The sequence below is a fragment of the Agelaius tricolor genome, unplaced genomic scaffold (genome assembly GCF_023055355.1).
Source record: "Agelaius tricolor isolate 1412-34295 unplaced genomic scaffold, bAgeTri1.0.p SCAF_3, whole genome shotgun sequence".
In the NCBI taxonomy this organism is placed as follows: domain Eukaryota; kingdom Metazoa; phylum Chordata; class Aves; order Passeriformes; family Icteridae; genus Agelaius; species Agelaius tricolor.
Window position 1 is genome coordinate 46,643,299 of NW_027269263.1, and position 23,792 is coordinate 46,667,090.

At 42.7% G+C, this 23,792-nt stretch overlaps 1 long non-coding RNA gene across 1 annotated transcript in view; it reads right to left on the reverse strand.

Annotated features, from left to right (window-relative positions):
- The window catches only part of LOC139588403 (uncharacterized), a 29,990-nt gene that overhangs the window by 4,545 nt on the left and 1,653 nt on the right, over nt 1–23,792 (reverse strand). The window lies entirely within an intron of this gene.

A 23,792-nucleotide genomic window follows, 5' to 3' on the forward strand; every position in this document is an offset into this window, starting at 1 on the left:
CTACAGCAATTATAATAGCAGTTACTATTGCTAATCATAATTGAAACCCTAAGTCTTCAGGCAGTTTTTTTCTGGGCCTATTTCTGATATCCTATCAATGGCAAATGAACATCCTTAAACCTTTACATTCCAGTCACACACTATTAGTATCAACTTAAATCTCATTTTGTAAAGTCTTTCAAGTATCAGAGGCATCCCTCAGAAATGTGTTTAAATTCTCTCATTTACATTCAAATTATGCTTTCCTTTCACTTTTAAATTCTTCCCTTCAATTGTAAAGCTTATACAACACTTTCACTTGGCAAGAGAAAAAAAATAAGACTGATATGTATTAAGAGGAAATAGGTGATGATGTAGATTTGAAAAATATCGCTACTATGCATGCAATTTACATTCACAATTGAGTTTTTCTGAGGAATTGGTTTTGATAAGTTGTGGGTTTGGATTTTGACTTTCCATTTAGAAATATAATACATTTTTATTCATGCAGAGATTTGTGTATTCTGTTAGAAAGAAGTGAATTAATTCTCTCTGGATATGTTGTAGGTTTGCCTCTTATGTTATAGAATTCCTTTTAAAGCTCGGATTAGCATTCTACCTAGACAAGATCTGAAATTTTCCAGTCTATTGACATACAGGAAAAGAAATAAAAAAATTGAACATAACCATTCAAAACCTAGGTGACATCTTAGTAGTACAAGTATTGCAGTATTGACAAACAAAAGTTGAGATGATTTGTTGTAAAAATTACCCATAGAATAAAATGCTATTTCTCAGGATTGATGCCAATATTGTAAATGTTGCTAGGAAACAAATTATAAAAGTAATAATTTGTATTATTCGGTATTAGGAAAGTCATCTGGAAAAATTAGCTGATTCTGATCTTGTGGGTCATTAATCCAATATAATGTGGAGAGTTCCATTATGGCAAAAGTAGAAGTAAGGAAGGATTGGTGAGAACACCTATTTTGAGGAATGATGCTTATAGTTCATCTGTATGGATACATGCCACAGCTGTCATGATCCAAATCTGTGCAGCAACAAACCCAGGGAATATGCAATTTCCTCTTTCTCCAGACTAGGGCACTGAATTCGACTGGAGCAAAATCCATATCCATATATGAGAGCCAGAAAGGGCTCCAAGAATTTGCCAGTCTTGCTTCTTTGACACACACTCAGACTTGCTATAAATCACATAGCTGAGACTACCTGGAGATTAAACCTTTATTCTGCCAGAATAATAAGTATTAGAAGATGCCTCTAATGGGACACTACAATTTCATCTGCTCCCTTAGTGCAGAATCAGGTTACATGTGAAATACAATATTTATAATTTATTAGGCAATACAGCTTGCAAGTGTAGCACAATATATTTGTAGCCTGAATTGAGAAATATCAATAGCTCAGAGATTATTTGTAAACACACACACACAAAATTCACTGATTTAGTTTCATTATACTTTTTTCTGAAGTTGACCTGTTTCTCATGTCTTTCATCTGCAGTTTTCTTTAGATTAGCTATTTGTAATTCTGTATTTCAAAGCTTCAGTTTAAAGTTTTACTATGTCTCCATTATTAATTCAATACTGAGTTAATTATAAAGATAATGTAAAAGGTTCTTTAATTTCCGAAGAGGATTTTCTACTTATTAACTATATATGAAACGAGACTGATGAAATGTAGATTATTTTAAAAAATACTGTGAGCTATGCAGCTCACAGTAAAGTGGAATGTTGAAATACAAGCTTAATTAAACTTGAAGAAAACCCCTAAAATTAACTGGAATTAGTAATGAATCTTATTGTAATAGAAATGCTTGCCTGTCACATGAGTGAATGTACACATTTTGTTAAAATGTGATTGATTTGATTTGATGAATGATTTTGATTGATGAAATTTTGTGAGATAGCTGAGAAGCTGACAGCAGTTTCTTGGAAAACAAGAGCTTCCTTCAACAGTTTATCCCACTAAGTGTGAGCAGCAATTATCTTTCTCAACCTGCATTACATCTGGAGAGTTTTCTACGTGTAGTTCAGTGGATGAATCTTAGGGTTTTATCAATGTTATATCAATGTTTTATCAATGTGTTTTTGTAGTGGGTTGATGCTGGTTGGAGGCCAGGCATCACCAAAGCCTCTCTATCACTTCCCTCCACAGCTGGACAGGGGAACAAAGGGTTCATGAGTTAAGGACCACGAGAGATCACTCACCAAGTATTGGTAAAACAGGCTAGAATTAGACATAATTTAATTTATTACTAACAAAATCAAAGCAAAATAATGAGAATTAAAATAAGACCTTAAAAACCTTCCTCTATCCCAGCTCTACCTCCTCCCCCAGTGGTGCAGGGAAACAGGGAATGGGGGTTATGGTCAGTTCATCACATGTTTCTCCCTCTGCTCAGAGAGAGGAGTTGTTGCCTTGCTCCACTTTGGTGTCCCTGCCATGGGAGACAGCTCTCTATCAGCTTCTCCAACATGAGTCCGTACCACAGGCAACAGTTCTTCATTAACTGCTCCAGTGTGGATCCCTGTGCACGCAGTGCAGTCCTTCAGGCACAGCCTGCTCTGAAGTGGCCCCTCTATGGGGTCTCAAATTCTACCAGGAAACCTGCTGCAGCATGGGCTCCTCTCCCCAAGGGTCTGCCAGGACCCTGTTCCAGGCCAGGTCTCCCATGGCATCGCAGCCTTCTTTCAGGCATCCACCTGCTCCAGCGTGGGGCTCCTCCAGGGGCTGCAGATGGACCTCTGCATCCCCATGCCAGGGCTGCAGGGGCAGAGCTGCTTCACCATGGCCTGCACCATGGTCTGCAGAGAAATCTCAGCTCCAGCACCTGGGGCAGCTCCTCATCCTCCTTCTACACTGACCTTGGTGTCTGCAGAGTTGTTCCTCTCACATATTATCACCCCTCTTTTCCTTGTCCATCATTACATCTGCACAGTATCTTTTTTTTTCCTTCTTAAATATGTTGTCATGGAGGTGTTACCACTATTTCTAATTGCCCCAGTTTTGACCAGCATCTCATTTATCTTTGGAGCTGCCAGGAACTGGCTCTGCCAGACATGGAGGAAGCAGCTTCTCACAGAAGCCACCCCTGTAGGCCCACCACTCCCAAAGCCTCCTCATGCAAACCAAATACAGTTTTCAAGCCTCTGATAAGGAAATCCCAGAATTTAAACTTAGTAGGGTCCTAGAAATTGCACGCTCATGGAAAAATGTTTCCCAAGAGATTTAATACCTAAATTTGGAAAAGTGGCTGCTAGCAATTGCAGTCAGTAATTCACAATTCAATAATAAATACACAAACACACACACACCACTCCCTCCCCCACACCCACCCCTTCCTAATGAGTCATTAATGACAGAAGTATCATGCCTGCTGCCTATGTATAGTTTGAGAGTTTATTTGATGTTCCATTTTTGAATAAACATCTAATTTTGGATTCAAATGTTCTTCAGTATGGCCCGGGATTTCGGCTCATCATCAGTGCTGTATTTTTGAACTGTGAAGAAGAGTGACAACATATTGTTCAGTTCTCAATTTGTATCTATTTGAGATTAGCAGAGGACAAAAATTAATTCTATCATTTTCATAGCATCTCATTTCAATTTGGATAGAAGGCAGTTATAAGAGTCTCGAAATATGTTTGCTTCATGCTAAGAACAAATCTTCTTTCCTCTCTTCTCTTGCTCCTAAAGCAATTAAATGCAGATTTGAAAAGATGGAATTATATTCATCTATAGGACTGAACCAAGCAGGGTCAGATCTTGAAAACAAAATTCTAATACTTAGTCTGCCACAGAGAACATTATTTTTACAAGAAGGCCTATTAAATTCAGAGGGATGACTTGTGATATGTAGATCTATTCATCACACTGCATCGATTTTAAAATGAAATGGAAAGAAGTTTTCTGTTTAGCTGCTAATTATCACGGAACTGGCATTTCATGTTTTTCTATCAGAATCAGATCCACAAAAATACTGAACATTTTGCATGATTCAGAAATATACTTCTTTTTCCTTTCCTCCACTCTCTTTCTTAATTCATAAGCACTGCTAGTTTTGCTTGCTTTCAGAATTTCTTGTTATTTAGCAACAAGCAAAATCTTAAAAGCTAGCATACAGGAACATTAATTTTTAAATTTTATTCTGGTATTTTTTCAGTGAAATTTTACTTTGTCTCAATGAATTTCTAGGATTTAAAAAACTGTTCAAGTTCTTGCCTCTGAAATAAAGTTTCCAAATAATTTTCATGTTATTGTTTTCTTGATATTTTTTCTTTTCAAATTGCAAATCATCTTGTTCCTTTTTTCTTCAGGGTAAATCTAGGACTTTATTTAGGCTAGAAATCACTATTCTTTAACTACACTTCACAAAGAAAATGTTGATTTCTATACAGTGGTGAATTTTTTAATCCCTGTTTTGATTTGATAAAAACATAATACAAATTCTTACTTGCTATAATAAAAGAGTTTTATAGAAATTATCTAAGTAGTGTAGTACAAGTTATCACCATAGGCATCTGTTGTACAAGCTATCACAATAGTCATCTGTTGTGAAAAAGTAGGTTGATTATTAAGAATACTCTAAGTGGTGTAGTACAGGTTAGTTATCATGGTTATAACCCCAATTAAATTTATGGCAGAACTGAGTCAATTAGTATCTATTTGTACTATACATTTGTACAGATGAGATGCAGAATTTGGTTACATTAACCATTGTCCTAGAGTGACTTAGGAAATTTGCAAACTTTGGTATACTCTACCAGATATAGAAATGACTGTTGTACTTTGGTTCTTCCATACATAACTTTTCACACTTGCATTTTCAAGGACATTCTACAGGTCTCACGTGTACTTACATACTTTTTAAAATTCCAATATATAGACTTCAGACAAAATAAGTGTAAGGAAATGGGGAAAAATCCACTAAACAACAAAATAATAACATAAATGCTGTAAAGAATACAATATTCATGTTATTAATAAATGGGAAACTTCAAAACACTTTTTCTTTCCTTTTTCATAGAGCTGTGAATAAATAATGCAATTTATCAGTGAAGTGACCCTCATTGATTTCCTAATGTTCTTAGCAAAAACTTTTTGTACAGTGGAGGTGCATTCAGTTTGAGAGTATATGTTGGCGCAAAGAGATCTGAGAAGGTCTCTCTGTGCAATTCATATCTATTTGAGTTCTCATCAACCTGGCTCTACAACCCACTTGAAACCTAATATTTACAATTCATTTCTCTTTGGACACTCTTAATTGATGCTGTGGAGGTGAAAACTAGGTACAGACAATGGAGGGCAAAATTTAGTTCAATATATTGCTTTCATTTAAGCTACAGACATAATTTATGCTTTTATCACAAGCCATAGAGCTTAAATTAATAACACTAGGGGAAGCCAAGAGGGTGATTTAGATCCGTAACAGTTGTCCATGGAATGATTCAGTTTGTTAAGCACATGTGTTTATTTATGTGAGATTGTTTGCAATATCTTCCCTGATCTTCAACTTCTGTGGGAAAGTATGATTGTTCTGCAGGTCATGGGTCATATCTTCTAGTTCAGTGACTCTGCCTCAGGTATCCTAAGGTTTCTTCAGTGACACTAGATTCTTTTGGGTATCTGGATCCTCCATTGGCTATGGTAAGAAAGATAGGAAGCTGACATATGTGCAAAGACACTAAAATTTATTTATCCAAATTAAAATTACTTAACCTCCTATCCTAGAGGCCCCAGAAAGTATGCACATCCAAAGTTTCTTCTTAGGCAGAGAGAATAGTCAGCCTCAGTACCTGGCAGAATTATAGAGCTAATATTCACCCTCAATATCCCAAAACTCTTTTGGGGTACGTGAAGCAAACAAAAAACCCAAACAACCCCAACTCAAGGTTACTGGGTATAGTTAGCATCAATTTCTTATAGGCAATGAATGAATGACCAGCTCTGTGGCTGAAGGGAGTGCAGTGAACTCCATTTACCTTGATTATATCAATATTACATAATTATCTCCTTTATATCAAGATCTTCCATGGAGTCCTGGTAGCCAAACTAAAGATTAGATGTGTGAAGTATAATCCGGATGAAAAATTTGGACAATCAGACCCAAAGGATAATGGCCAATGATACCTAGTGATCAAAGTGTACCTAGTGATCATGGCATGTTCCTCTGGAATTGATTTAAAGGGATGATACTTTAACAACTTGGACAGTGACCTTGATGATGATTCACCCTCTCAGGTTCTTTTATTATTTCAAATTGGGAACCATGGTTAATATGCTTGAGAGCTAGGCTGTTCTTGGTAATGAAAGAATAAACCAGCTGAAAAAATGAACTGATAAGAATCTCCTAATGATCAATAAATACAAAGTAGTCTTCTACTTGGCATGAAGAATGTCCATCATCAGTCCAGGCTGGGAACAGACTGTCTTTAAGTGACCTGGGATCAAGATACGTTTACAACAATGAAGACCAAATGCCTACTGGGATGTATTAGCAAGGGTGTAATTAACAGATTGAGGGTGTAGATGGCAGATTGAAGCAAATGGTTATTCTTCTTCATCCAGTGATTTTGAATTCAATGCTTGTATCTGGAATATTGTGTCTGGTTTTGACACCTGGTAAAAGAGATATATCAACAAACAGAACCTAGTGGAGAATCACTAAGATGATTAGAAAGGCTGAAGAACATCAGGAAAGGCTGTTGAAACAGTTTAGCATGGAGAATAGGGAGGAATATAATATAGGGAGGAATATATAATTATAATATAGGGAGGAATATAATTTAAAGTCTTTCATTACTTAAAATGGAGTTACAGTAAAGACAGAATCTGATTTTTTTTCTTCGATGGGTACAACAAAAGATCAAGGGCTAGTAGCCAAACTCATGAATATAAAAAAATTCTACTTTGGTACGTTATTCACTGTGAAAGAGGTCAGGCACTGGAAAAGGCTGCACAAAGAGGTGGAGGAATCTCTCTCCCTAGTGATTTCCAAAATGCAACTTGTCAAGACCCTGGGCTGCCCTCTTTTGAGCAGGATGTTGAATTGACCTGAGCCATTTGCCCTGTTGCAGCTTCCCCCTTAGAGTAAAAATGAAAATAACTGATAAGCCTTTTCACAAAATGCACATAGCAGAACTATTTTATGCTATTCTTTTCCCTCTCTCTAATGATATTTTTTATATATTTCAAAGCTGAATCTCCTAACCCGCTTCTAATGATGAGTCAATCTCCTGCATTCATAAATCTTGGTTAGGCAGCAAATGCAAATTTTCAGTACGTCCTCCTCCAGTCCAGTTACCCTCCCTGAGTTACAGAATTGCCACTGAAGAGGCATGGAGCAGTGGCCGGTGAAAAGTGAAACGCCCAGGCTAGATAAGTGTCCAGCCAACCTCCAGCCAGTAAGGCACTTCCCCAACCCGGAGTCAGGGCTTTGTGCCCAAGGCGATGTCAAGCCTTGCGGACGTGTGGCCGCAGTAAAGAGCTCCGAAGTCGCAGGATGAAATGAAGAGGCGACCCTCAGTTTCTTCGGGGGGGTGGTTTTATTGGTAGGGAAACGTGCAGGTTCGGTGGAAGAAGCTGAGAGCCCCGAGGCAGGGAAAAAGCCTCGGTTTTACTGAGGGTGGGAGGGGTGAAAGATAGCAAATCAGAGAGGGATACATTAAGGATTGGCATGATCGGAGAACCCATCAAACACAGTTGCGGGAGGGACCCTGGCCCCTAACCCAATCACTCGACACCCTGGCCCGAACTCTCTAGAAAAAGAGGCAGGGGTGTCGAGTGACAGGCAGGCTGCCAGGGGTGGGGAACAAGAAAGATACATTTGGTATCCAAGACAACTGGGGAGGGGTTTGGGGATTGACACAAACTGGTAACAGGACAGGACTTTCTGAGAGAACAATGGAGGGAAAACTGAACAAGCATAAAACACACCACAACATCTCCCCCTTTTTCGTTTAAAAATAAAAGAACTGTAAGGGCAAACACTGTTCAAAATGAAGTTTCAGCCTGCTCCGCGTCGCTAGAAACCGAGCTGGAGTCTTCAGGATCGGAGTTTTCTGATGAAGCGGTGTCAACTCTTTCTCCTTCTTCTTCTGAGACTTCCGCTCGGCTGACGTCTGGGACATTGATGGTCCTGGATATAAGTCTCTTTACGAGTCCCCAGACTACGGAGCAGGCGATCAAAACAATAAGTAAAACTAAAAGGGTGGAAAGTATAGTTTTCAGGATGGACTCAGCCCAGCTTGACAGACCCCATCCTTGAAAGAGGTCCCCCAGCCAGTCTGATGTCTGTTGTTTTATTTGGTGGACAAGGCTTTGCATTTTATCTATGGCCACCCTTGCGTCCTCAGCCCGAGATGACAAATTAAGGCAGCAGAGGCCCTCAAACTCCTCGCAGCGGTGGTGATGCAGTAAAAGCAGGAAGTCAATTGCCGCGCGATTTTGGAGGGTCGCCTTCCTTGTAATTTCCTCGTCTGTGAGGAGGTCTGATAGCGTCGCTGACGTTAAATTGGCTTGCTTAGCTACCCAACACTCCAGGTGGGCCAATTCACCTAGAGACTTGGCCACAGACACCCAGGGCAAAAGCAGGGTGAGGGCTACAGTTTTTGGTTTCGACCAATGTTCAATTTGGGAGTCACAATCCGGGTCGAGATCTTTGAGATCTCTTTTGGAGCGGGCCGAATTTGGTTGTGCTCTTTTCATTTTCCAATCGCGAATTTGGGTAATGCTGGGTGTAAGCAGCGACAGCCGCCCAAAAGTGCAGATACCTCCGGCTAGACGAGCGGGGATGCCAGCCCAAGCTCGGTCTCCGCAAATGAAAAAGATACCTCGGGGCAGGGACAGCGGTTGGCTACTCAGGGTGGAAGCAAGTGGCATCTCGATGGTCATTCGACACCACTGGGCAGCTTTGTACTCGGGCCTTGATGGTTTGATCCACGAGTACCTGCTGTCCCAAGGGTTAGGGGCGAACTGAAACCAAATACAGAGGGAAGCATTGGCTGAGCCGAGCAAATCAAGCTCTGGAGGTTCAGAGCTCAAAGGGACCAGCCCCTTGACTCCTTCTCCCCAGGCATTTTGTGCATTGATTTTTAGAGGAGGGGTCTTGGATAAGAGGGAGGTGAGGGAAGTATTGAAAGGGGAGGGAAACTCATTAAGGGAGAGAGGGATCCCCACAAGGCATGACGACATCGGGTCCTCTGCTGAGCCCATATCTAAACATATGTGTTCTTGGCCAAGGGCACTCGCGAGGGTGCGCCAAACGTTGGCCTTGGGCTGGGGGACGATCCATGGGCCCACTGATGGCATCAGGGTCCAGATGAGGACGGCTGTCAAGCGGGCTAAGATGTAGACACGTTCCATTGGGGGAAAACTAAAAACAAACAAGAGACAGACATAAGGAATGACTCTGAATCAGGTCCTGCCCGGGGCAGGGAGAGGGTTAAACTGGGAGTGGCTCCATCCCTGGGAGCTTCCGCCGCCGCCGCCAACATGCCTCCGTGACCTGTTCTACGTTTTCTGCTCTCAGAGTCTTCCCAGGGCGGAAGGGCTTGACCCACTTAGCGGGGATCCATCTCGGACCTGAGGGGGTGGACACGCAAGCGTATCCCCTTCCCCAAGTCACTAGATCGAAAGGCCCCTCCGTTTTCCAGGTCTCCGGATCCTTAATCAGGACAGGAGGCCTGACCCTGGCCTGCAGCTGCTCATGTCTCCCGAAATGTCGCACGATAGGCGGATTGAGATTTTCGAAAGAACAGTTTAGGAAGTTAATGGTAAAAAGCGCCTTCGCGAGACGGATATGGGGGGACTCCACCTTCACAGCCACTCGCTGTTGTTCTAAAACTCTCTTTAGGCTCTGGTGGGTCCTTTCTACCACGGCTTGGCCTGTCGGGGAATAGGGGATGCCGGTCTTATGCTCTATTCCCCATTGTTGCAGGAAGCTTCGCAGCTCCTTGGATTTATACGCCGGGCCATTGTCTGTTTTCAGGACCTTGGGGATGCCCAGGACAGCAAACGCTTGAACTAGGTGTTTTTCACAATCTGCTGCCTTTTCCCCTGTGTGGGCAGAGGCATGGACTGCGCCGGAGAAGGTATCCACTGAGACATGTACGAATTGCAGACGGCCAAAGGAAGGAATGTGGGTAACATCCATCTGCCACACCTCGCAACTAGATAGACCTCTGGGGTTAGCTCCCAAGGGTATTGTTGGGAGCTGGTGGGACTGGCATTGAGGACATGTAGCCACGATCGCCTTGGCCTGTTCGCGTGTAAGATGGAATTGTCGAACAAGGCCAGGGGCGTTCTGATGAAATTGCTGGTGGCTGATCTTGGCCTGACTGAACAGATCAGGGAGTGGGGCAGCTTGAACAGGAGCGGCAAGGGCGTCAGCACGCCTATTGCCTTCCGCAATAAATCCAGGCAAATCGGTATGTGACCTGACATGCATCACATAAAAGGGTTGCTCTCGGTGGGAGACTAAGTTCACAAGCTTAGAGAGCAAGTTAAACAAAGGGATGTTTGATACCTCCTGTAAAATTGCATTTTCGGCTCTGGAAACTACACCCGCGACATAGGCTGAATCAGTGACCAAATTGAATGGTTCAGAGAACCTCTCAAAGGCTCTGACGACTGCGTCCAACTCAGCAACTTGAGGTGAACCTTCCACCTCTGTGACATCTGCCTCCCACCGCTGAGTCTGAGGATCCTTCCAAGTCATCACTGACTTGTGGGATGCTCCAGACGCGTCTGTAAAAACTGTCAAAGCCTTCAGAGGAGTTCTACTCTGAACTGATTTTAGAGACAATGTGAATTCCTGATTGAATAATTTGTGGGCCGGCCGATCTACTGCAATTTGGCCGGTGTAGCTGTCCAAAGCCAGTTGAAGCATCTCATTTGTTTCCAGAAGGTTATCAATCATCTTTCTTTTTAGATGGCCTGAATCAAATTTTAAAGGAATGTGGATGCAGTCAAAGTCACAACCTGCCAACTCTCTGATCCGTGATCTAGCCTTTCTGATCAATTCTGCCACCAGCTCGGCTGGCTGCGTCATCCTTTTGGACCTGTGATGGCTGAGAAACACCCACTCTATGATTAAGAGGGGATCCCCCGAGCCCCGGTCCTTGCCCTTGATGGAATCGTCCCACTGGAAAATCACCCCATGGAGGTGTGGCAGCTTACCTAGAACAATGAATTTAAATGGCAGGCCCGGGTGATATCTGTGGGCCTGCCTGGCCGAGATGGAGTTTTGGATCTTCTCCAGCGCTGTCTGGGCCTCTGGGGTAAGGGACCTTGGAGAACTAAGCTCTTCTCCCCCTTTCAATAAATTGAAAAGGGGGGCTAGGTCTTCTGTTGGAATGCCTAGCCAAGGCCTTACCCAATTCAAGGACCCACACAGCTGGTGGACATCTGCCAGGTTTTTGATGTTAGTTTTAATAGCCAATTTTTGCGGAACAATGGTCCGCTTCGTTATTTCCAGGCCCAGGTACTTCCAGGGTGGCATCTGTTGAATCTTATCTTGCTGGAGCTCGAACCCTGCAACAACCAATGCATCGATTGTTAGGTCAAGCGCATGGGTAAGTAGGTCGTTGGTCGGAGCGCACACTAGAATGTCATCCATATAATGGTAAATGATGGTGTCTTTGGTGGCTGCACGTACTGGGGACAGCAAGGAGGCGACGTACCATTGGCAGATCATCGGGCTGGCCTTCAGGCCTTGCGGAAGAACTCGCCAATGATAGCGCTTGCTTGGGGCTTCACGGTTGATGGCAGGAACCGTGAAGGCGAAACGCGGAGCATCGTCCGGGTGTAAGGGAATTTGGAAAAAGCAATCTTTTATGTCAATTACGACCAAATTCCAATTTTGGGGGAGCATCGTTGGGGACGGCATCCCTGGTTGGAGAGGCCCCATATCTTCAATGATGTTGTTAATTTGGCGGAGGTCGTGAAGGAGCCGCCACTTATCTTTGTTGGGCTTTTTGATAACGAACACTGGGGAGTTCCACTCTGACATGGTCTCCACCAGGTTGCCCTTGAGTAGCTGCTCCTTAACAAGCTCATTGAGCGCCGCTAATTTTTGCTTGTTGAGCGGCCACTGCACTACCTGTACTGGTTTATCAGATTTCCAATTCAGTTTCCAGGTAGGGCGCTCATCAGTGACCGCTGCCCGAAAAACCTGGGGAGCTGCTGGGAGGTCAATTCGGGCTCCCCACTGGGCTAAGAGGTCTCTCCCCCACAGGGGTTCCGTGTAATCTAATACGAATGGGCGCACTGAAGCCAATTGCCCATCCGGCCCCGTAATTTGTACAACGCTCTTTGATTGACGTGCCAATTGTAAACCCCCGACACCTCGGACGTGGCCAGGCGCGTTTTGCAATTCCCAATGTGACGGCCATTCCCGGGAAGGAATGATCGTTACATCTGCTCCTGTGTCCAACAAGCCTTTAAGAGGCTTGCCCTCTCCCCCTTTTGAGATATGACAGGTGACATGAGGCCTTTCCCGCCCCAGGACCTGGGCCCAAGCTACTGTTGAATTTTGGAGTTCAGCCGGAGGAAACCCCAGGGCCCAAGTTATCTCGGGAACAGGGATCGCTTGCGCGATCACCTGTCCCTTGGGCAGGAAAGTGGGGGGTTGGACACAGTGCAGCCCCACGGCGAACAGTCCTGGGTCAGATGGCAGAAGACCTGGGATTATGTTCACCTCTAAAGGTGTGTGCTTAGTGTCTCCGACAACGACGTACTTACACCTTATCCGCCCCCAGTTTCCTGGGCATTCCGGGCTGACTGACACGAGTTGAAAATCGGAGTTCTTAAGATGTAGTGGCTCCGTCAGCTGCAGCCGGAAGGGTCTGAAAGCAGAAAAGGTAGTTAGCACGGGTCTAGGTTGGAGACATGCAACATGTGACAAGTCCGGTGAGAATATGTCTTGTTTGGCAGGCGGCGGTCCCTGAGATCTCCCCTCCCTGCGTGGTGTTAGTTGTCCCGCCCTATTTTTATCATGGCGCAGGGGGGAACTGCGCTCAGATGTTAGTTTTTTGTCTGGGTTTTCCCCAGGAGTCCCTGCCCCCTTTTGAATTCATAAAATTCCCGCCGCAGCGGGCAGTCGGGCATCCAATGCCCGAGCTTTCCGCACAGATGGCAGGGTGATTTGGCGGCGGAAGGACCGGGAGCAGGCGAGCGGCAGGTGGCTTCAGAGAAGGTGTTTTCAGGCGCCTCTTCTGTGGCGCTGACTCGGGGTGGCAGCTGTTTTCTCTTCTCTCCCTCCCTAGATGGCATGATTAGGACTTTCCGGGTGCAGACTTCGAGCATATCGTGCAGCGAGGGGGGTGGGTGCATCGGGAGGCTGAGGATGGCATCCCTACACGCAGAGTTTGCATTCGTGGATGCTACTTCCTTCAGGATATGTTCCCGGGCAACTTCGTCCGCCACTTGCTGCTCGACAGCTTTTCGAAGACGTTCGACAAAATCGAGGAAAGATTCCTCGGCGCCCTGAAAGATTCTGGAAAAAGAAAGGAGAGGAGCCGCCCCCGGCAGCGCCAGGAACGCCTTCTCGGCTGCCCGCGCTGACTCCCGGAGTGCTTCCTGGGGGATGGCACTCGCCTGCGAGTGCCCATCTGCCCAGTTGCCGGTCCCAAGGAGTTGATCGATGGCCAGGACATTGCCCGTTAGGTCCAGCCCCGTGTGGGGCCGTTCCCACAGGCTCGGGAGGGCCTCCGTCACTCTCCTCTTCCAGGCTGCCTCCCACATAGCCCGCTCGGTGGGATTGAGCAGACACGTGAAGAGGCGCCGGATGTCAGAGGGGGTGACATCGGCTTCGGTAAGTGTTGCCTGCAACACTCCCCGAAAGTATTCGCTGTCCCGGCCGTAATCTTTCTGTGCCTTGCACAGCTCCTTAATTTGTGAATGGTGTAAGGGGACCCACTGGCGACGCACCCCACCATCTCCCTCTGGATGGTAAACAACCGGGGCTGCGGATGGTATCGCAGCAGACCCCGGTTCCCGGTTCCCAACTGCTGCCCCCCCACCGGAACCCAAAGCGCGGGAGCCGGCAGGGAGAGCGTGGGAACCGGGAGAGGAGGAGGTAGGGGCGTGGCTGGGAACTTGAGCAGGGCAATCCGATATCGAGGGACCCTCCCAGGAGGCGGAGACAAGGGGTGGAACCTTTTGACTGGCAGGGGGTGGAGAGATGGGAGGTGGTATGGGAGGGACCGAGGGAGGAGCTATGGGCGGGGATGTGGGAGGAGAAAGGGGAGGGACTACTGAAGAGGAGGTTTCTGGAAAGGAGGAGGGACCAGGAGGGGGGAAGGACGAGGGGGTAGAACACTGGGAGTGGCCGACTGGCAGGAAAGGGTTGGAGCTTGGGAAAAAGGGATTCTGGGGAGAAGAAGAGGGCTTTCCCGCCATTTCAGCCATGTGGTTGCCTCCATCTTGGGCTCCATAGGAGCCATTTTGGGGAATTGGAGGCGACTGGGAGCAAACTGGGGACTTAGAAATTAGGGTTTTGGATTTTGGGGTTTTAGAAACTGAGGACCTGGGGGCGGGAACAGGAGAGGTAGGGGAAGACGAGGAGCCCCTAAGAGACTGGCCAGGACTCTTAGGGCGGGGGGGCCGAGGATTTTGAAGGGGGCTAGGGGACGAATGGTCACCCTGCGCGGGGCTGGAGCGCGCTGCACCTTTCAGAATCCCGGTTTTACATTTGTGGGGACGGGAAGAAGGGTTAGGGGTAGAGGGAGAGGCGGGAGAACTGGGGCACGAACTAAAACTGACCGAAGGTTTTTCTGAGTTTCCTCCTGCTTTCAAGATAGATCGAATTTGTGAAATCCAAAAAGCTAACGGAGAAAGCGAGGTGTCTCGTGATCTAATCAAGTTTGATAACTTGGCATTTGCCCTCTGCCAAAAGGCAGGATCTTTAATTTGATCGGGGGAGACTTCGGGAAACTCAGAAAAAAGCCATCGGATTAATTTTTTAACTTCCTTTTTATCAACGGAACAACCCCCCCCAACTAGGATACCCACAACTTGGTAAAACAGCCCCTTCTGAGCTGCCGAGAGCGAAAACTTTGCACCCATCGCTCGATGTTATAAGTGGCAGCTGCGGAAAAGCCCCCCCCGTTCCAGTAAACGCGAAAGAAAAAAAATAAGGGTGCCCACCCCCGGCTCCTGTCTAGAGAAAAAGAAGGGTGGTGACGAAACACCAATAGAGGGGAAGGCGACAGGGAGAGTAGCAGAATACTCACGAAGTCCGGAGGCGACAAACGAAAAGCTGGAACGAGGGGTTTCCTGCGACAGGACGACTCCCAGGTGCAAGGAGCTGCCGTCCAGGGTCCCCGGGGAGCGCTACCTCGCGCACAAGGTCTGCTCGACCACAGGGTAGTTCCGCGACCGCTGGGATTCTCGAAATCCCGTCCGTGGGGTCCACGAATCCGAGAAAAGGGGGGGCCCCGCGCCGGGCGCCAAAACTGGAGCAGTGGCCGGTGAAAAGTGAAACGCCCAGGCTAGATAAGTGTCCAGCCAACCTCCAGCCAGTAAGGCACTTCCCCAACCCGGAGTCAGGGCTTTGTGCCCAAGGCGATGTCAAGCCTTGCGGACGTGTGGCCGCAGTAAAGAGCTCCGAAGTCGCAGGATGAAATGAAGAGGCGACCCTCAGTTTCTTCGGGGGGGTGGTTTTATTGGTAGGGAAACGTGCAGGTTCGGTGGAAGAAGCTGAGAGCCCCGAGGCAGGGAAAAAGCCTCGGTTTTACTGAGGGTGGGAGGGGTGAAAGATAGCAAATCAGAGAGGGATACATTAAGGATTGGCATGATCGGAGAACCCATCAAACACAGTTGCGGGAGGGACCCTGGCCCCTAACCCAATCACTCGACACCCTGGCCCGAACTCTCTAGAAAAAGAGGCAGGGGTGTCGAGTGACAGGCAGGCTGCCAGGGGTGGGGAACAAGAAAGATACATTTGGTATCCAAGACAACTGGGGAGGGGTTTGGGGATTGACACAAACTGGTAACAGGACAGGACTTTCTGAGAGAACAATGGAGGGAAAACTGAACAAGCATAAAACACACCACAACAGAGGCAGGAGAAAACCAAAAGAGTATCCTTAATCAAAAAGATAACTTCCTCAAAAGAAAAATGTGGAAATTGATTTCTGAATCTACTCAAAATATTTTACTGTGGAAATGAAAGAGAATTAAGTTTTATATTTTTTCAAACTTCTAAAAAATTGCAAGACAATACATTTATTTTCTTTTTTCTTTTTATTTCCTTGTTATTTTCTTGGTTTTGGGGTAAAGAAATTCAATTGATAGAAGATTGCAAGCAAATGAATAGGGAGACTTATCTGTAATACCAAAAAGCTAACCTCTGCTTCTGAGTGTTTTCAAGACAACTATTTCACCTTGTGTGATTTTATTGGTATTCAGACCACATTGGAAGAAAGCAGAAAGGGCCATGTTACAATTTCCATTGTGCTTGTTTGTGAATCGAAGCGTAAGCTGACACCTTGTAGTAGAATCAGAGAATGCAAGCAGCACAGTTCATAAACCTGCTTTCCTCAGGTTTCACCAATTTGAAATACAATTGCAATATTAAATTCTACTCTAGTTTTGACTCCAAGAAGAAAAGTTACTAATTATATCTGGTATTTTACATATTACATCAGTATTAGAGAGAGAGAGAGTAATGATTTTGCAGACACAGTGCTGGATGAAGAAAAGCATAAACATATGCACAAAATGTGTTAGAAATAACATGTATCAAACAGTCAGAAGGAAATAAAAGAACATAAGCAAATTCAGCATGGCCTGTAAATATGTTTGTACTATTCACCTTGGATATAGGAGGCAGAGTTTAAGTAATGCTTATTTCAGGTTTAGATTGAGGATTTGAACTTGAATATTCCTGGATAATTTTCCTAATCACCTCATCACTTTTAAATACTTCCAACCCGTATACATATAATAATTTTGCATTTTATTGTAGTAAATTTGACTTTCCACCAATAAAATGTTCTATGTGCTTGCAATTACGTTGTTCTCCATCTACTTTACAAGCAGAGTCCCGAAGACTCTAAATCATTTAGGTAACTTGGGTACTTCCAGGTTTCCAGGTTTGACAATCCTTTCAGCTCTTCTTCTTTCTAAGGATATGTCATTCACACCCCATCTGGTCACTCAAGCTACCCCCTGGTTACAGCATTCCACTGAAGTTGTGAGAGACTTGCTCTTTCATAGCAAGTGTGCCCTAACCATCACTTCATAGGCCTTTCTGGAACAGTTTGTTCTAAGTCTTTCCAGGTGATGGTACTCCATATTACATAACCTAAATATTCAACAGGGCAGGCAAATACTGCAATTCAGTTGGGATTATGCAGCCATGTGAAATGAAAAAAGTCCATACTCCAAATCAATATTAAGTTATTGTACATGGTGGACCAGGTTCAGCACAAGAGAATGAGAAATGATGCAGTTGCCAAGGAGACTTGTAGGGCTACAGAAAGCTACTTCCTTCTCAAATTCAGTAAAATAAAGATTTTTTCAAGGGTCACCCATATTTCAGGCACTCCCAAGCCACTTGAGTATCAGGGCATCTGAGAAATCATTGTTTCCTGCTTTCTTTTCATTGTGAGCACAGCCACTAGGCTTCCAAATAGAGTTCACATCTATCAAAATTGAGTGGAGTCAAGTCTGATCTAGGTCTGATAGGCCAATTCTTCCCTTTACTAGCAATTTCCTGCTGGTTGTGCTAAATACTTCCATACATAAATAGGAGCATTTATTATTACAAAAAACTCCCCACATTCTACAAAAAGAACTGTCAAGAGGATATCAATTGGAACAAACCCTTAGGTAACAATCACTTGAAATGGTCACCCATAATAATATATTAGTATTCCAAGTACTCAGCTCTTGATTTTCTTGAGAGAAACCACTTTTATTCTGTTACTTAATATTGGCATTAAAGGTGTAAGAATATTATTCTCTTTTACAAATCACTAACACAATTCAATCAATCAGTAAACAATATGAACAGTGAAATTTTTAACCATCTGCATTAATAAAAACAGAACCAGACACATCATAGACCAACTGGGAACCTGAGAAAAAGGGGGCAGTGATACTGAGATGTGGGATCTAGGATCTCTGTTTATCTTGTACAAGTTGGCAGGTAGTTTAATAAGTGATACAGCAAAGCTAGAACCTGAGGAAGGAGAAGGAACTTGTTTCTGGTGATGAAATCTTTGCAAGCAGCCAAAGTAAAGCCAACACAGTAATAATTTAAGTAATATAAATAACCAGTATCCCAAAGCTGAAGCATGTTCCTTTTTCTTTTTAGTCATATAGACTTGGTCATTGAAACCATGGCTTTAATATTATCTGTCAATGGAATTAAGCATAATGAAATCGCCAGGAATCCACTCTCCATCACATCCACATTTTTAAATGTAATCTATAATGTTGACTTTTATTGGCAGACAAGTCCTTCAGTCTTTAAATTAAAGGGTTATATCTAATTGCATGGCTAGTTGCTGAGTAATAGTTCTGGGACTCAGGTGTGGCTGTCTTTCATCGACTTCCATCCCTTTTTAAAAGATAGATAAGAAAAAATTACATTGATGGTTGCCTTCTTGCATTGCAATTACTCTCACCTTGGTGCTGTGGGTTAACTCCAGGTAGCTAAGCTAAGTCCCCACAGAGTCACTCGTGCACCACAACCCTCCACTCCCCTTTCAAACGGGGGAGAGTATTAAGAGAGCAAAAAGCAAGAAATGGGTCAAAAAAAGGGTAGTTTAGTAAGTGAGGAAGAATTCCCCCAACAAGGGACGCAAAAATATTCAGCCACCACGACCAGACCAATATCCATACAGTCCTCATGCAGTGGCTCTCTTTTGAATTACAAAGACAGACATTTCATTTCTGAACATGATGTCACATGGCATGGGGGATCTCTGGTCAGTTTTGGGCAGCTGCCCCAGCTGTGTCTACTCCCAGGTTCTTGCTCACTCCAAGTCCTGTTGCTAAGGAGGGGAGGGAGCAGCAGACAGCCTGGGCACTGGGCAAGGACTTTTCAGCATTAGGGAAAACATTGGTGCATTTTGGTCACCAATCTAAACAGCACCATATGGATAGATGTGAAGAAAACTAACTGCATCCCAGTCAAACCCAGTACATTTTGTGTTAATATCCTTGAGTTTGCTTCCCCCCACCCCCACCTTTTATTTAATCCCATCCTAGTCATTGTCCTGGCACTGCAGCATTCTACAGCAATGGGTAATTTAAAGCAGAACTTTTTCTCTTTTCACATAATCTGTTCCTCACATCTCTGTATTCATTTTTCTGTATTGATATAATTTATGATAAATTTGGATGTAAAGCTTGAGAAAGTGTCAAAATTTTTATAGCCTGCTTGCATCAACGTGGGTCAAACAAGTGAGTAGTTGGATAAGACTGAACACATTCAAAAGGATCAATAAGCTTCCTCTGCCTAGAGAAATTACAGTCTTACAGAAGGGGACGTATTGCTCAAAAATATAATGTAATTATTTAGGTAAGAAATTTCTTAGAACTCAGATACTTGATTCCTTCTGTCAGCTCTACTTTCCTTCTGGAAACAAAATCCCTTACAAATTCAAAGTTTGTAAAGGAAATTGCTTTTCTTCTTTGCCTTTTGTCTGACTAACTGCTGAAACTAAAAGTGACATAACTGACATCATGTAACAAACCATTTTCTGAGCAGGTGGCTTGGAAATTGTACTAACACTATTCTTGTTAGCAATGAATATAATACCTTGAGTACTGTTGATATTTGCACTGTTATTTGCAAAATATTCCATTTTTCCCCTTCACAAAATAACTGTTCAGCTTCAGAAACATCACATCTTTGTTAGAAAAATCATAAAATATTAAAATGTTAGTTAGATGTATGCTACTGCCAGTTTTTCTAAACACGGGTTAAAATATAGCATAATTGTTTAAATGACTGGTTTCGGAGCAAGAATTGAAACATAGTTAATATTTTTAGACAATTAACAGTTCTGTAACTATTATTTTCTCTCAGTGCTAAGCATTGGGTAATTAACATTCAATGTTTTGAAGTGTATTATTACCTTGATATTAGAAATGAAATATTTTAGTAGATATACTCATTATTCTCTTGAATGCTGCAGCTGGGAATTCCTATTTTTTTCCTTACTGCAAGCTCCAGTTCCACAGATTTGTCTCTAAAGGAACCATTCAATTCATGCATAACTTCATTTAAATCTGAGAACTCCATAAATATACAGTGTTCTTGTTTAAGAAATGAAATTGCAAAATCAGAATTACAGTTCTTGCTTACCCATATTCCATTTAGGATCTTGTCCTAGATCACCATGATTGAATTAGTATTTTGCATTTCAGACTGAAGAAAAACTACAGATATCATTATTGTGAAGGGCAAAAGAATATTAAAAATTATTAATTCTCATATTGAAGATTTCCTCTCAGATAACAAGCTAGAGGTAATTATTTCTTCCTTTCTGTAAGTTTTGGGGGTTTTGTTTTAAATTCCTATTATGTCATGTAAATTTCTCTTTTTCTAAGAACAGCTCTATTGAATTCAGAACTTCAGTTATTGTTCCAGTCTTCAAAAAAAAGCTTTGTGACTCAGCAGTATTATCTAACCATAGGGTTATTGCTCAATTATCTCTGTGTTTAAGTCAAGGAACAGAAGTTGTTTTAATTACTTGCCTTTTTTTTTTTTTTTTGAGATATGTTAGTGTGAATTTAGGGAAAAGTACAGGACAAAAGTACAGGGCAAACTTTATGCTCTCTATAATTCAGTGAAAATGCCTTTTATCTTAATAAAATGGACTTAATTGAACCCTTTAATGGTACAAAATGTTCTGCATAGGTCAATGGAAATTTAAGCAGTGTTGCTGTTGGTTGGTTGATATATAGTAGTAGACATTTAGGTACAAATTTTCCAACTTTCTGTCAATACCATGTCTCTGCAAAGCCTTACAGATTGCTTATAATTTTTCTTCTATTAGAAATTAAGTAAGCTTTGCTTCTACTTGCAAAATTTCAAGGGTACCTTTAAAGTGTGTTCTCTGAGCAGAATGCCAGAAATACCCAAGAACACTTCCTCAAGGTGCTCAAAGTTCTAAAAGCTGATGAGATGGATTCATACCAGACTGCAGATATCAAATGCAAGATCATGAGACCTTTATAAAACACATATGGCTTTGATTAATAAAATAAATCAAACTAAGTGCTCTTTTATGACCTTTAACCACAATTCAGGGAAAGCTAATGCTGTTGGCTGACAACAAGCCAATCTTTCCTGTAATGGCAGCTATTAAATACACGGGAAATCAAGACATTATCCAATTCATATCAATTAATCAGATACCTTGGCTAAGCAGAACTAATATCCCATTTTGTTATCAAGACATATAGTAAAATGTAATAACTGTAGTAGGGTTCAGTTTAGTAGCAAAACTAAGGTTTTGTGCTCATGTATCTTTGCTTTCTGTTATTGATCTATTGATCTTCAAACCTACTTTTAATTAAAAAGCAACTCTTCTGTTATGGTTTTGTGGTATCCATGACTGTTTGTAAAAAAAAAATTAAAAAATTGAATATGCTTTAGTCTTTTAAAGCATCTGACATTTCTGAAAGATAACCTCAATAAGAGAATATGATCCAACAAATGCTCTGGACCAGCTGGAAAGGAAATATCTAACAGATAAGTTCTTTCCAGATGTGTTTCTTTTCCACATTAAGGTAAATGTGTAGTAAATGTGTAGACTATAATGACGTGTTTCTGAAGGAAGGATTATTTCAGTGAGAAGAAAATTAAGAAGAATCCAGCCAGCAGAACAAAATGTTACATCACATCTTAAGGTAACAAATTGGTCCTGTCAAAGATGATGTCTTTAAAGAATTTGTTTGAAGAGATTGTGACATTCATTATAAGGAATTCTCAGCAGGAAGGTTAGTGAAAGTCATATTAGAGTTTAGTATAATTTATGCTGAACATTATTAAAATATTGAATATATTTGAAAGTTGTAACATATAAGTTGTAACATTTTGCTAACGAATAGACTATATATAATGATTCTCAACATAGGTGGCCATGTCAATATTCCATCCTTACATAAGCTATGGAAGGAACAGCCCAACAGCTAAGGACTATATTGGTACTTCAAAGGGCTGCCATGGGTTTAGATTTTTGGTTTGTATACTATTGTTCACTTTTGTCAGACTGCAACACTTCTGAATGTTAGGAAAGGGGACAGCAGCTTTTAGTGTTGGGAGATATGTGAGTCCTTGATGAATACCTAAATTCCTGAGTGAGAATAGCAAAGGTAAAAATCTTTACAGTTCAGATGTGCAGGACTAGGATAGTGTGGGTATACACAAGATTATCTTCCTTATGTGGAAACTGAAGAATCAATCCCTGAGACTCCCAAAGGACAGAGTATACATAGTACTACTCTTGTGAGTGACCACTATAGAGTCATAATTTGTAGGGAACTTCCTTTCCTGCTTCTTTACCACAGCATGGACATTTTCCTTGTAAACCATGTAGATAATATCATAAATGATAGAGTGCATCTCTCCAATTTAAGTAATCTCAGCAGAGCATTGTAAGTGACATGAACTTCATTATAGAATAAAATGGCATATTCTTTGCATGTCTGACATATTTGACCTATTCCACGGTGGTAGAAGAAAGACAAGCCCAAAAGTCTCATGCAGCAGCTAAAGACCAGCCATCTAAGTTAGTCAAATATTAAAATCTCAGGAGTTCTCTTAACATTTAAGACAAGAAAAACTGGACCCAGTGGGAACAGAAAGTAGTCTTCAGTATTAAGGGTGCTGGTGGAAATCAGTGTCACAGAGAATGTGCTGTTCCAGATCCCCTTTTACTTAAATTTCGCATGCAATTATACATGCAATTTTCTTCCCATGAGAGTCAGTTGTGAAAGTCTGCTGTTTCAACAGCAGTAGTACCAACATTAAAACACAATATCACAGAATCACAGATTATGCTGAGATTTAGCAAAAACTTAAAGCTCCTTTTTAAGGCCCAAGAACTTCTTGCTAATAGTTTATTGAAGCATAGTGTATACTAGTGTTTCCTAGCAATATTAGCTCTCAGGTTCTTGTAACACAGGACCATTCTTCACTCATAATCATAGAATGGACTGAGTGGAAAGCAATCTAAGGAGATAACATACTTCCAAATCCCCTGGTGTGAGGAGGGACATCTTTCACTAGGTGAGGTCACGGGCCATTCGCAACTTCTCTGGGCAACCTATTCCAGTGTCTCATCCCCCTCATAACAAATAATTTCTTCCATATGTCCAATACAAACCTACACTCACTCAGTTTTAAACCATTTTCTGTTGTTCTTTAATAAAGATATTGAACAGTACAAGTCCTGGTACATCCTCTGAGGGACACCACTTCAGTATCAATCTCTGGACACTGAGTTGTTGATTGCAACACTTTGTTGATTGAGATGCCCAGCCAATTTCTTATCCATTAAATAGTATGTCTATTAACCCCATATCTCTACAATTTAGCAACAAAAATGTTACGTGGGATCATGTGAAAAGCCTTACAGAAATTAAGATAGATGACAACAACTGCTCCTACCTTATTCGTCAACATAGTTTCTCTATTGCAGAAGGCCACCAGATTAGTCAAGCACCATTTGTCCTTGGGGGAGACATAATGGCTGTCTCTATTCACTTCCTGTCATTTATATGCCTTGACACAGCTTCCAGGAGGAGCTCCTTCTGTGATATTA